Here is a 12,725-nt window from a genome sequence, read left to right on the forward strand (position 1 = left end):
AGCCTCCCAGCTGAGATTTCAATCACCTTCCAATCCACTGAAAAAATGGTGATTTGTACCATGTGTCCCTTAGATTTCCTATGAAGAATTCATGGTAATGTGGTGGCACATATTAAGGCTTCTCTAGCCTGTATAGAAGTTTGCAAAGAGGAAGCCTGGAAGTTTTCTCTTGGTAATTAATTTGACCCAAGAACTCCTAGGTAAAATAAATAGTGCTTTTAAAATATTCAGAACATTTACGTGCTGTTTTTCTATGAGCAGCTTAATAAGTCCAGGAGCAGAGCCAAAATTTGTGTTGAAGAAAAAAAGAAAGGAAAAGTTTGAGCCAGTACAAACATTAGTAACACCCGTAGGGTAGTTTTCAACATATCCCAAAGTGAGAACATCTTCCTGATGCCATGTACAGTGGAAATCATGTTTTTCACGGGTGGTTTAAGACTGCCCATTGGCCAAATTAGAACCCCTACATTGTGGTTCAATGTACTGGAGGAGTATATTGGGGAACATGCTGGCTATCAATCAGTCAATCATATTTACCGAGCACTCATGTGCACAGCACTGTAGTCAGCCCTTGGGAAAGTACAATGTAAGACTAGGCAGACATATTCCCTGCCCCCCGCAGGAGCTTACACTCTAGGGGTTAGACTTTCAAGGTGAGGGTTTTATCCAGGAAATCTGGAACATTACAAGCCTTTCAGCACATTTACACAACAACCAACAAACATTTGAAAACAGTCCCGAGTAATTGAGTATAGGCATTAGAACCCACGAATGTGGAAACTGGACCTTTCCTAAGAAACATTTCTTCTATATGTTTGTTTCCAACCAGCATGTTCCCCAGTTTTGAATTTCTGGAGTAGATGGAAAAGCTGCTCTATTTTCAGATAAAATAACTTATGAATTGTGTTCTTTGAGTCACAGATTAAATACATAACTACTTGGGCCCGAGTCCAATTCCTCCTCCTTTAAGGTTTTAAAGAAGAGTAATTCCAGATGAGGTCCAGGTGACTGAGAAATACTGTAAGGTCTGTCAGAATGCTTCCTCATGTAGACATGGCTCTAAAGTAAAAATTACAGTACTTGTTAAGTGCTTACTTCTTAAGTTCTAAGCACTAGAGTAGATACAAGTCAATCAGGTTAGACACAGTCCCTGTCCCTGATGTCCCACATGGGGCTCATATTTTTAATCCCCATTTTTACAGATGAGGTAACTGAGGCCCAGGGAAGTGAAATGACTTGCCCGAGGTCACATAGCAAATGTGCAGCAGAGCTGGGATTAGAACCCAGGTCCTAGTGAATTCAGTGATGTATTTGTGTGTTGGAAATGTGTACTGCAGTTTGAAGCTGCATAGTGTTTGACTATCCATTGATATTGGTCATGATTTGAAAATATTCCTTGAAACATGTTTAACTATGTGGGAAACAATTTGATATAGTTAGGACCGCTCCCTCCTTTACAATGGATCCTGCATCTGCCTTAAAGAGTCAGGTTTTTCCTTGAACAGTTAAAAAAAGAAAGACTGTAGGCTGGGTTCCCAGAACTTCCAAAAGTCAAACTGGAGGCCAAAGATCTAAGCAGTGATGAAGGACCTCACAGTAGAGCCTTTCACGTGAAATCCTTTGTTCCAACCATCCCACACACACATATCTTCTCCAGGTGGAATTCTCACTTGAGAGAAGGTCACAGGAAATAGATGAAGTTAACTAGCAGGTTGGAGGGAAAAGAGATAAAGAAATGAGGAGAAAAATGGCTTTAAAGTACTTTAAACATAAGGATCGCTTATTTACCCAGTGACTCTGTGATTGGTTGGACTTCATCTCTCACCCACTCAGTGGTTCTATTTTCTTCTTCAGTAGTGGAATGAACCCTATCTGTGGGGTTCCAGCGATTGCCTGGGGAAATTGGGTCCCATTGAATCGACTTCACTTGTGACATACTTTAATGATTTGTTGTGGGTTTCGCTCCATGTTTTGCCCCCACAGTCTTCAGTTCTTCCTCAGAACACTCCCTGAGAGAGAACTACCTCCTCCAGGCTCTCTGAAGTTTATTTATATACACACTGGTGAGAGCAGGAGGAAGGAAAACAGCCAGAATTTTTGCAGCGATCTTCCTCACCTCAGATAGGGAAACAGTGTGGCCTAATGGAAAGAACACTAGCCTGGGAGTCAGAGGATCTGGGTTCTAATTCTGTCTCTGCCACTTGCCTGTTGTGTGACCTTAAGCAAGTCACTTAAATTCTCTGTGCCTCAGTTTCCTTGACTCAAATGGATATTCAATACCTGTTCTCCCTCCTAATTAGGCTGTGGGCTCCACATGGGACAGGGACTGTGTCTGAACTCCCCCTCTTCCCCCTCCCCCCGCCCTACCTCCTTCCCTTCCTCACAACACCTGTATATGTTTGTACATATTTATTACTATATTTATTTTACTTGTATATATTTACTATTCTATTTATTTTATTTTGTTAATATGTTTTTTTCATTGTCTGTCTCCCCCTTCTAGACTGTGAACCCACTGTTGGGTAGGTACCGTCTCTATATGTTGCCAACTTGTACTTCCCAAGCTCTTAGTACAGTGCTCTGCGCACAGTAAGCGCTCAATAAATATGATTGAATGAATGAATAAATGAATGAACTGATTAACTTTTGTATCTACCCCAGTGCTTAGAACAGGGCTTGACACATAGTAGGCACTTAAAAAATACCATGAAAAGATATTCAACTACTTGGTTGTTATGATAAAATTGTTTCCCTCCATTATAACACCAGCCTTGTCTACTCTCTTATCTGTGAAAGTCCTGAACAATGACAACATCAGAGAAGATGCACTACAGCAACCTACTTATTTCTGGGGATGAATTAAGGTAGGGCAGTGTCAAAGTTCAGGCTCAAATGGAGAAAAATGCTCCTCAGTCAGGAGAATTGCATTGGTTCGCTCCCTCCGGCTGTAAATTTTCATGATTTTAGAATTTGTGTGGTGGTGGAGAGGTACAAGGGCAGGTTAAGGCACCTATAAACTGGCAAGAGGCTGACCTTTTTCTTTCTTTAAGTTTCAAATAAATTTGAAAGTTAAAATGTTTAAAATTAAAGAATTTCAGAGGGTCTGGTGCTCTCTTTGTTGTGGGAGTTATGCTTGTGTTCAATAAATCAAATATATTTCTCTAATGAGTAAGGTATGTTCCAATTTAATGAAAAGCCTTCTAGTCTAGTGAGGCAGGGAAGCCTAGGATAAGGTTACCATATTTTTAGGAGGGATAGGGAGGAGAAAAATAGAGAGAGATTGAGAGGGGCTGAATAAAGAAGCAGCATGTCCGTGTGGAAAGGGCCCCAACCTGAGTGGGAGTCAGAGGATATGGTTTCTAATCCCGGTTCTGTCAATTGCTTGCTGCCTGACCTTGGGCAAGCCACTTAACTTTTCTAGGCCTCAGTTACCTCATCTGCAATATGGGGATTAAATCCTCCTCCCTCCAACTTGGTCTGTGAGCACCAAGTGATGAAATTTTTGAAGCAAGCAATGTTCCTCTAGATTGCAAGCTCATTACGCGCAGGGAACGTGACTACCAACTCTGTTATATTGTACTTTCCCAAATGTTCAGCACAGTGCTTTGCACACAATAAGCACTCAATACATATGACTGATTGATTTTAGCTCCTCACCAGAATGATCACCATCTTGGTCACTGCAGCATTAGGAACCTCGGTCCAGTAGCATGGGGCAGCAGCAAATGAAGGAGGACTGCCCAGTTGACTGCTGCTTGAAAATAACAGGCTGTATGCTGAGAAGCTCTAGGTTTAAGGCCAAGGCAGGGAAATGGATGAAGACAATGAAGAGGGTGTCCGGTGGTGGGGCAGAACAGAGCACAAACAGCATGGCCTACGGAGTAGAGCATAGACCTGGGAGTCAGAAGGACCTGGGTTTAGCAAGTGCTAAAGAAATACCATAAAAGAAAAGAAAGAAGAAGAATGGCCCACCAATCATGGTGGTCATTAATTCTGTGTTGTTATGGTAGCGCAGCAGCTGGTGTTTTCATGTTCTCCCACCCATGGGTTTTGCTTCTAATAAGAAGCAACAACTGGGACCCCACAGGAGAGGGTGTCTTAGTGAGGGAGGCTGCCCAGTGCTAGCCCTGCCCCAAAATGTAAAGCACCAATCTGATTGGACCTGGCTCTGTGATCCCCATTTCTCCAGCTCTGGAACTGCATATACTAGGTCTGCCATAATACTTGCCCTCACTATGAATTTTGGATAGATTGCCATTGGGCAATTAGGAAACATTCAATGTGAGCCAGTTTGGCTACAGCAAGATGCAATGTCAGGTGAGATAATTGGGTGCGGGCATGTAATCAGAACAGGTGAGTACTACAACCAAGTTTTCTTTGACATGAGGTATTGCAAAACCTCAACCCCTGCATTATATATATATATAACAAAAACAGGGTGCCTAAAATGGGAGTCACAGAAAGTAAGAATACACGTTTTATTTGAAGGTACAGGTCAGAGAAAGATGTGGTTATTTTTTGTTTACTCACCAAAACCCTTTGAAGATCCTGACTAGAAGTTGTAGGAGGAGTATTGGAATCCCTAAAGATTTTAATTGTGTGACTTCTAAAAATAGAAAAGCCAACCACCTATCTGTCTTTGGAACTTTAGTTCTGCTTAAAGGGAGCAGGTATAGGTGACCTCATTATGTTCCTTTTAGCTCTTAGACTACACAATTTGATAGAAAGAGTTATTGTCCTAATGAAGCAGTCAGCCAAGTTATAATTCTGTATCTATTATCTGGTAAAAACAGCATCTATACCTCAGCACTTATATCAGCCCATTAGGTTTCTAAGCCAAGATTCTCCACTGCAAATTCCTCACTGTATAAGTGGAAACAGTAAAAGAAAGCACAGGCTTTCTCTCATCTATAAGTCCAGAGTTATAAAGATTAAAAAAAAAAAACAATAAAAAATGGGTTCCGGATCGTCTATTCCTTCACCCTTCCATGCCAGCCAAGGGAACATCCCTCTGCCCCCCCTAAAGTATTAAATCAGAGATTCTGTGAAACACTCCTGAATCAGTAGAAGAAAATACATTTCAAAAATGCCATGCTGGCCGGCTTCCTGATCCAGAGATCTATCATTGTGCCCCCAGATGATTAGGCAAGTGAATAATAAAATTGTGGTATTTGTTAAGTGCTTACCACGTGCCAAATGCTGGGGGAGATGCAAAATAATCAGGTTGGACACAGTGACATTTGTAGTTTCTGGGAACAGAAAGAAAAATCAGTCAGAAACAAGTGCTGTTACTTGGCCTTGCCATAAAAGCTGAGAGGAGCTTTCCATATTTCTAATTAAGTGACTTAAGAACACTAAGATCTTTTTTCTCTGAGATGCAAGGAAAAGAGATATGTTTTTCCCCCTATCGCTGAATTCAACTTGATACCCTAATTCTCACTAGCCAATAAAAGTAAACCACAAGATATTGAATCCACAGCACAAAAGCTGATAAGGGAAAAAAAATTACCCTTCAGGTAATCACTCTTAAAATATATGGGTTGCTGGTTTTTTTCTTCTGTAATTTATCAACTGTTCACCTTCTTTAGTTTTTCTTGTTAATAACCCATATGGCCAACTGAAGCCAGGAAACTGCTCAATTGTTTAGCTGTGCCTTTCCTTTTTATTAATCCCCAATCAGGCATCCAGTCTATAGTGACTGTAATCGGAATGATTTATGGATTGCAATATTTATTTCCACTTGAACTAGACAGACATAGAATTTCACATGCCAGATAGAGCAGCTGTAACAGAAAAACAAACTCAAGGACCCCTGGAAGTGTAAAATGTCCCAGAGAGCTTTCATGTTAGGCTGCTTTCAGTGAATACCAGGACAATGAAGATTGATGCAACCTTTGTAAGTTGCACAAAGGCTATTAGTTTTCCCAACTGTAGAAAAAAGGACAACACCAGATGATGGGAGGCCTAGCTAGGTGTTGTCTTTTCTTTAGCTTGGAAATAATAATATGCTTAAAGAAAGGAAAGGAAGCAGACTCTGGAAGAAAAAAAAATCCTGGAAAAAAACAGGCAAAGACAACATTGGAAAAACAATGGACAGATCTTGGCAAAGCGTGAGGCTTATGATTCATTCCAGTCAACTTTAGGATTTGAAGAACAAGCAGTCGAACAAAAGAGATGAGCAATATTACTGTTACTGAATCATTCATTCAATTAATCGTATTTATTGAGTGCTTACCCATTAGCACTCTGCACTAATGAGTATGATTCCCAGCAAGCATATTTCTGAGGCTCAGCACACCACCTCTCTGAGGAGCTAGGCCTCTCAAGGAGCAAACATTATTCTACAGCAGACAGAAAAGCAGCGGATACCGGAGACCAAACACCAAGAGGAAAGAAGAGGTTTTCCTTCTCTGGTTAAATAAGGTGGGGAAGAAAAAATTCAAAGGCACATTGGGCAGTAATGCAGCCCATCATTTGGATTATTTAGCATTTTATATTGGCAAGTACTTACCCCTCATTTTTATGGCCCCTGAAGTAGAACATGTTCATTAGGCCTGGAATTCACTGGGAGAAGGTGGAATGTGAACAGAGATACATGTTACGTGACTGCTTTAGAACTGGGCCCCGAACTTGCTGTCTGAGAGCCATCTGCAGAGCAGCTTGGTTAAGGCCTCAGACAGTGCCCCCGTCCTGCTCTAATTCGAATGCTCTCTCTACAGCCAACTCTGTCAGAAACTGGTGTCAGGCCTGAACAAAACATGATTTCTTCTTAATGGAAAACAACCATCCCTGGTCAAGCAGCGTTGGCAGCTTCCAAAGTAAGACCGAACAAGGGATCATATTTCCGAGAGACTTGGATTTTGTTCCTGCTTATGTGAGGCCGGCACTGGGATCGTGCCAGGTCAAGACACTGCTACCCCAACCCATCCCACAAACCAGTTACATGATGGGTGAAAGGCCAGGGGGGGTGGGGTGGCGGGGGAGGGAGAGGTAGGGAAAGGACGCTTACCCGCTTACTCATTCCCTGGCCTGCTTTTGAGGTCTAAAGAGCTGGCAGTGACTCCATGCTTCCCAACCCCTGTGGAATGCTTGTACAACTGCTGGGACTGGCTTGGCGGGGGTGAGGGGGCGGGGGGGCGGGTGTGTGTGTGTGTGTGTGTGTGTGTGTGTGTGTGTCTGTCTGTCTGTCTGTCTGTCTGTCTCCATATGTGACCCAAATGTAGCTTTGATTCTGTAGCTTTGATTACCTCCCTTTCCCTATGAGGTACTGCAGACTATAACCTTTTCAGCTTGGAATTTCCTTGTGCTTAGTCTCCTTCATCCTAACATGTCTGTCCAAATCTTGTCCTCCATTTTACTTTACCTTGTTGCTTTCTCTTTGGCGAGTTCCCTGGAAATTTTAGTTCTTGGATTTGCTCAGCCACACAGTGTTTCATTTGTCCAGGAGAGCTGTCGGGACTGATCCCTGCAGTTCTGCCCCTAAGTGAACTGTCTTCTGTCTGCAAGGATTGGGTGGGGCAAGGAAATGAGTTTGACAAGTGGAAACTCCTCTACCTTTTTTTAAAAATGGTATTAGTTAAGTGCTTACTATGTGTCAAACACTGTTCTAAGAACCAGGGTAGGTACAAGTTAGTTAGGTCGACTGTGTTCCTGTCCCTCATAGGGCTCACAGTCTAAGTAGAAGGCAAAACAGGTATTTAATCCCCATTTTACAGTTGAGGAAACTGAGACACAGAGAAATGAAGTGACTTGTCAAAGGTCACACAGCAAATAATTGGTAAAGCAATTGGCAGAACCAGGTTTAGAATGCAGGTCCTCTGACTCTCAAGCCCATGCTCTTTCCACTAGGCCATGCTGCTTCTCTACTAGGCTAAGCTGCTTCTGAGCTGAAGCCCTAAGGTCCAGGCTGGTTTCAGACATTTGACAATCAATCAATCAATGGCATTTATTGAGTTCTTATTCTGTGCTGAGCACTGTACTAAGCATTTGGCAAGGTACAAATACAACAGATTTGGTAGGCATGTTCTCTGCCCACAGTGATAGCCCTGAAGCAGGTAGAAATTTGCTGCCCCATCTCCAATCTTCACAATCTTTACTTGCACGCACAGCATAACATAATAATGTTCTATTGAGCAATCCTCCACCAGATTGTGAGCTCCTTGGAGTCAGAGATTATGCTTGTCTATTATACTTTCTCAAGTGTTGAGTACAGTGCTCTGCACAGTGCAAGCACTCAATTATTACCATTTTATATGATATTTGTTAAGCACTTACTATGTGCCAGACATTATACTAAGTGCTGGGTAAATATTAGCTAATCAGGTTGGACACAGTCCATGGCCCACATGGAGCTCACAGTCAGAATCCCATTTCACAGATGAGGAACTGAGAAGTGAAGTGACTTGCCCAAGCTCACACAGCATACAAGAGGTGGATCCAGGATTAGAACCCACATCCTCCTGACTCCCAGGCCCGTGCTCTATCCATTCTGCACTAGTCCATTGGAAGAGCTTTTCTGCTCACCTCTCCCAGATCATTTCACTCTTGTGTGGCTCACAAACCTGCTGCTACAAATTTACAGAGCATCAAAGAGACAAGTAGCCCTTGTTTCTGCTGCTGTCACCCCACTGCTACCTGTGGCCACCCTCTGACCAAGCACCCTGGGCATCTTGGTTGGACGTCCCAATTTTCACTCTATAAATGGATCCTTTCCATTCTGAGGGACACCCAGCCCTGCTGCTGCCATCTTAGAAAAGGGCATTATGGTCACCTGCACAAACTCCCCCACACCCAAAACTATACTAAATGGGACATTAAGACCAGGCCAAGTGGAAGGAGGTCCCTGAGCCATGCAATCCTGACTCAGGACCCTCATATCATAGATAATAATTATGGTATTTGTTAAGCACTTACTATATTCCAGGCAGTCTTCTAAGCACTGGGATAGATACAAAATAATCGGTTTGGACACAGTCCCTGTTCCATGTAGGTCTCACAGTCTTAATCCCCATTTTAAGGATGAAGGAACTGAGGCCTGGTGAAGTTAAGTGATTTGCCCAAAGTCACATAGCAGACAAGTGTCAGAGCTGGGATTAGAACCCATGACCTTCTGACTTCAAAGGTTCAGATGAAAAGTTGTTCTCAGATGTTCTCAGATGAAAAGACCACTTGCGAGAGATGGTGTATGAGCACTTCTCTCTCATGGTCCCAGGACTCGTGATCCCCTCATAGACAGTCTCCCTGGGCGCATGCAGAGAGATGTCCCAGTCAAAAGATGTCTCTGGAGCTGCATGTGGAGCCCAATCGGGCGCTGCCAACCCATTTCTGGTCAGCTGACAAGCATCTATTCAAATGGCAACTTGGAGCACTTCTGCAGTCGGTGACGGGATGGGGAAGGGGCAGCCTGCTGGAGGCTCAGAACAGCTTCTGTGCCTACTCTCCAGCTGACCTGGGCCTGCACCTCTGACCTGTGTGATGGGGACATCCTCACTGTGTTACCCAGAAGAGTTTGAGGGAAGGCCACCAGGATTGACACCCACAAGGAAGCAGCATGGCCTACTGGATAGAGCACAGGACTGGGAGTTAGAAGGACCTGAGTTCTAATCCCTGCTCTGCCACCTATCTTCTGTGTGACCTTGGGCAAGTCACTTCACTTCTCTGGGCCTCAGTTACCTCAACTGTAAAATGGGGATAAAGACTGTGAGCCCCATGTGAAACAGGGACTCTATCCAATCTGCTTAACTTGTGTCTATCCCAGCACTTAGTACAGTGCCTGAAACATAGTACCATTAACAAGTAGTACCATTAACATAGTACCTTAACAAGTACCACTAAAAAAAAAGTAAAATCCACAACCAGCAGCATGGCACAGTGGAAAGAGCATGGGCTTTGGAGTCAGAGATCATGGGTTCAAATCCCGACTCTGCCAATTGTCAGCTGTGTGACTTTGGGCAAGTCACTTAACTTCTCTGTGCCTCAGTTACCTCATCTGGAAAATGGGAATTAAGATTGTGAGCCCCCTGTGGGACAACCTGATTACCTTCTAATCTCCCCAGTGATTAGAACAGTGCTTTGCACACAGTAAGCACTTAATAAATGCCATTATTATTATTATTAACCCCTGTTGCTAATAACTAACTTCTAGCCAGCAGTGAGGAACTAAATCCTCAGAATGCCTGTGTTTTAATAAATGAAGCCTTGGTTAAAATAATTTTACTGGCCTGTGTCTCTTTCTCCCTCTAACTGTTCGTGGCCCCTCAGATCTCAAAGTAACCCACTAGTCCCATTTCCACCCCATAAAGATGGTGACGGGCATGTTGCAATTGACTCCACCATCTTTATGTGGGGTCTACTGTCACCACCACCACTGTTCCTGGAGCCACTTGCTAATGGTCCTCAGCCAAGCACCCAGGCAACTTGTCTCCAAGACCTGGACATCCTAATTTCCAAACTGTTGATGGATCACTTCCATCACATGCCCCACATAGTCCTACCTATGCCATCTGTGTGAGGGGGCATGATGCCACCTTCCTGGACCATCCCATCCCCTGCCATCATTGCATGCTGAGGAGGTGAGGAGGTGGCTTATCTTGCAATTGAAACCGACTTTGCCTGGGATCTCAGACCTTGCATTTATCCTCTGGAGTGATGAAGAGGAAGGCCTCTTCCATCAAAAACAATGAATGAACCTCAGTCCTGAGACTACAAGGATGAGAACCTGAAAGAAGAAATTAATTGTAGAGCTAGTGATTTCCTCAGCACCTCTTGCACACTCTCTTCCCTACCAGCTGTGATCCTGCCAGAACGAGAAGAACGATGACCTAGTAGGAAGACAGGAGTGTAGGACATTGCGAAGCACATGTGAAGAGCTTTAATATGCAAGACCCATTTTTGGCTGCAGTTACCACAGCATAGCGCCAATGCTACGGTATAATCAGACAGCAGTTGCCTTGGTAGCGACTGCGATCTCAGTACACATATTGGCCCAGTATTTTTCAGGATCCCTGGTAGTTTTGTCCACTTTGCAGAACACTCCAGGTGGTCCTTCAGACAGAAACCTTCACCACAGGTAGCATAGTCCCAACTGACAGAGCTGGGGCTAGAATCCAGGTCTCCTGATTTCCAGAACTGTGCTCTGGAATGAACCTAAATTGTGGAATGTTAGGGAAGCTTCTTTCATTGAGATAGGGGGTATTAAGATTGCTTTGTTCCTATTTTTGTATCAGGAATTTGGAGGACAGGGGACTCTGCCTAAAGGTATCAGTTCTCAAGATGAGTCACAGCAAGGCCCTGGCACAAATTAAACACTGGCCAAATGGTACAGAATAAACAACTGCACATGTATGAGTAACAGTACTAAAACAAGAACATAAGTTTTAGAGAAGCAGCATGTCTAGTGGGTAGAGCACAGGCCTGGGAATCAGAGGACCTGGGTTCTAATCCCTGTTCCATCAATTGTCTGCTGTGTGACCTTGGGCAAGTCACTTAACTTCTCTGTGCCTCAGTTACTTCATCTGTAAAATGGGATTTAAGTCTGTGAGCCCCATGAGGGACAAGGACTGTGTCCAACCTGATTAGCTTGCATCTACCCCAGCCCTTAGTACAGTGCCTGGTGCAGAGTAAGCACTTAACAAATACCATTAAAAACAATGATAATAATAATGATAATAACCAGTGCCTTCTCAATTCTACCTCATCCCTGTAGGATTCTTCTGCTTTGGTCTCATTCTCTGAAATTTGCTCAATCATTCATATCAATTGAGTTCATTCATATGATCATTCAAAAGATATGATTTTAACAATCTCGGTTTACTTTAAACTAAGATCTCTTCCTACTTTGACACCCATACTTGTCATCCATTTATTGTACTTTCCCAATTATCACTTCGTTCTCCGAGAGAGTCTGAAAGTTATCTCAAGTTTCTTGGTAATCATTATTTCCTATAAACTAAGATTTCTTAGGTTGAAGTGGGTTAGGAGGATATTTTTTATCAGTTATTTGTGAATCATTGCCACATTCTCCAAAGAGAATGCTGAGGTCATTGTGAAATTGACTATTGTTCCTACAAGCTACTTGTTTCTTCCTCTGTCCTCAAGAATCACCATTTGTTCCCTTGTTCACAAAAATATTCTTAGAGCTTTCATAATCCCCCTGTCCTCCAGTTTTATACCCCGTTTTCTTGTGCTTCTATTGCACCAGGGAACTGCTACCCTCTCCTTGTTGAGGCTTTGCATACTTTTCCCAGGCCTTTGGCTCTTTAGTATGACATTGCCAAGTCTCCTTGCCCTGCTTGCCAGCCAAATAGAGATCATGACACCGTGCCAGCCCTTAGCAAATTACTTCTGCCTTTCATAGAAACAAATGCAGGAAAACAAAGGAGAAAGGAGATTGCCAATTCACAACCTGGTTTCCTTACAATTTTAATATACCAAATTGTTCAACTGAGTTAAAAACGAACCAAAACTTTACCGTTTTTTTCTCCCAACCTCTGGGTATAAACTTTGGTGACTTTATTGTGTTAGTCCACTCTCTCCCTCTGCTTTTGATTGATTGCTCCTTGCCCAGGTTCATGTCCCTGTAACCTACATATGATGAATGATTGTGAAAACCTTCTAGTCTGCTGGCCTCTGGTTAAGACCCAACAAGCAAACCTATTTGAGGAACAAAGACGACCCCATGGTGACTGAACAGCATCTCAAGGGTAGTCACCATTCCCACCTCTTCC

Source organism: Tachyglossus aculeatus, chromosome 5 (assembly GCF_015852505.1).
Source record: "Tachyglossus aculeatus isolate mTacAcu1 chromosome 5, mTacAcu1.pri, whole genome shotgun sequence".
Classification (NCBI taxonomy): Eukaryota; Metazoa; Chordata; class Mammalia; order Monotremata; family Tachyglossidae; genus Tachyglossus; species Tachyglossus aculeatus.